Genomic DNA, 2,779 nt, shown 5'->3' on the forward strand with positions numbered 1-2,779 from the left:
TGCACTAAAAGCCAAAGCTGGTTCCACTAGGCAGCTGCAATTTTCATGTCCAGATGACAAACACACTTACTACACCCTGCTCTTGTACATGCAAAGAGATAGCGACTCTTTCATAGTGATAGTGTGCAAGACAGGACAAGTTTTTACTTCTAGTCGGCTATTAGAAAGTCAGAGGCATATTTTCATTCATAGCCATGACTTAAGAGAGTAATGCATGAACCCTAACTGGGCTACATACGCATCTGCCGAATATGAATTTTCTTTTGCATTAAAAAGCCTTTCTGTTACAAGTAACCTTCACAATATTGCTCTTTCCCAAATGAAGAAGTCACGCCCAAAGGGTTCATCCAACCAAAAAAGGAGTAAGTTCTCATCAAAACAATCCTCCTCCTGAGCTCCCCTGCCTCAGCAGCCTGCCCTTAACCACACAGAGCACAGGCAGTGTCACATTTCCAGGCTGATACTGAAAGAAGCTCTCAACCACAAAATTGCAGAAGTACTAGAGAGTTCATTAAGTTCACTGGGGACTTGGTTATGGCCATTAATTTTACATGAGAGCCACTCCTATATAACAAAAACTGCTATCAGGACAAGGCTTTAACCTAACAGATCCGTTGAAAAAAGAAAGTTAGGACTTCACCCTGCCATCACCTGTTGCCAGCCATTACCTCCTCGCAGTCCACCTGCTTTCAATGGGCTCGGCTATGCACGTGATGCAGTGCCTCTCTCCTCTGGCCAAAGACTCCAGGAACGTGGTGAGCTGCGTCCTGCCTGCTCACGCGACAAAGACCAAACATAAGCAGCATCAGATTATCACCCAAATAACCCCCGTGGAGATACAGACACCTCCGAGCCAACACAGTGCGCAGACAATCCTCCACTGAGGAAAAGCTCACGCAGCATGCAAGGTCCTTTCCTGATTGGCTGGCCTTCTCTGGAACGTTCCAGAAGGGGGAGAGCAGCCAATCACATCTCTCGGCCCTCCTGAGGGATCTCTCCTCATGCCAGGCAGGCAGTGGGCCGCGCCAAAGGGGGGAAATTCTCAGGACTTGCTGCACTTGCTGTTGGCCTCTGCCAGCACCTCTCCTCTGGCCAGGGCCAGGCCACGGCAGCCCTTCTGAGCCACAGGAAGCTCTGGAGAAGCTGCTGCTACACAGCGGGGCCAACAGCATGGCCTGGTCAGGCTATGGAGGAACATTGCGGGATGAGACAGCAGCGAGGCGAGGCAAGGCGGTAGGAGAGGGGCACGGCAGTGCTGAGGGGGCTGCATGGGGTGGGGGCAAGAGATATCAGGGTGCCTCTGGAACCCCCCTCTAAGTGCTGGGGCAAACCCTGCTGGTGGTTGGCAACCAGGATAGTCCAGGTCTCCCTTTTCCTGTCCGTTTACTGATAATGGTCCTTGACATTGGGGTAAGGACTGAGAACTCGTGCCTAAACTCTGTCTTTTCCTCACTCCCCTGAAAATGGCCCATGTTTCTCCTCAAACCAGGAGAGCTGCAGGGTTTCTGCTCTGAATCTACTACTGATTCTAAAGAACTGCCAGGTAGGTCTATGTAAGCAATCCTCCTCAAGGAGGAGGTTGAGCTTGAACTCAACTAAAATTTCTTCTAAAAACGTTTTCCCCAGAATTCCTTTTTCATCTAGGAACAAATAGGTAAGTCCCAAACTCAACCTTTTTGTTTGGAAATGTGTAAACATTTCCTGTAGATATGCTCAGCAGAACAAGTGGTATGATAAGCCTGCATCAAAATGATCTGGCTTGATTCAGCATTAAACCACATCCTCCTGCATGGGTCGTGTGCCTTGTTCCTCCCTTTGCTGCAGTGCCTCATGTCCTACATAGCACTACAGGCTGCACTATTAAGAGAGCAGACATGGAGCACTGTGGTAGACACAGGTTACCCATGAGCCTGACCCAGAGGGGAGGTATTGCATGAGAACCTAAAGCATGTTTTTTCATAAAGTGCTGCAGTAGCATAAGCAGATGTTGCTCCTGAGTAAGACATTTTCATGTGTACGAAGACAACTTCTTACTGAATCTAACACCAAAACTACTTGAGTTTCTGCAACATGTTCACTTCCTCTCGCACCCCCCCCAACTCCAGAACTTCACCATCCAGCAAAGAAGCCCTCCTGCTTTCTGACCATCTCTGTCTCAGAGAAAAGGTCCACCGGTACTAAAGACAGGAATTTCACAGGAATTAGTCTGGAGAAACATGTTCCAACAAAAGGTAAGAAGCACCACAGACTAACCACTTTCAGATCTGAATTCAGATGCATTTCTTTACTTTTGCTTGGTGAGTTAGTCACACACGCAACTCTCCTGTTCATTCAGACATTAACCTCTGTAAAACTGGCTGAGCTGTATCTTTTGCAAGCTGACAATAACAATGAAAAGCAAGTTATTTTCATTTGCACTTTTAAATAATTTAGAGGCAGCAGCGTGTTATAGCGAGGAGAGTTTTGACAGAAAAGAAGGCAATTTCAAGTGTATTCCCTGGCAGTTAGTTAAACCTGTCACAACCTATTAAAATCCACACATGAACGCCATCTGTATAGCTGCAGACCAAACGGTGTAGCCTCGCTTTTTCCCGTCACTTGTATCGGTTCCAACTTCACAACTTTTAAAACTCTCTTCCTTTTAACAGTTCAGCGCCTGTTAAATTGTCCCTAGCAGTACAAGCTGTAATATGGCACGCCCCGAATCGTTAACATCCGTCAGAGGGAACGGCCTGTGAGAAGGGCCGGCAGCTTCACGGTCGCACAGCCGCCGAGAGCG

This window comes from Pygoscelis adeliae, unplaced genomic scaffold (assembly GCF_000699105.1).
Source record: "Pygoscelis adeliae isolate BGI_AS28 unplaced genomic scaffold, ASM69910v1 Scaffold298, whole genome shotgun sequence".
Taxonomy (NCBI): Eukaryota; Metazoa; Chordata; class Aves; order Sphenisciformes; family Spheniscidae; genus Pygoscelis; species Pygoscelis adeliae.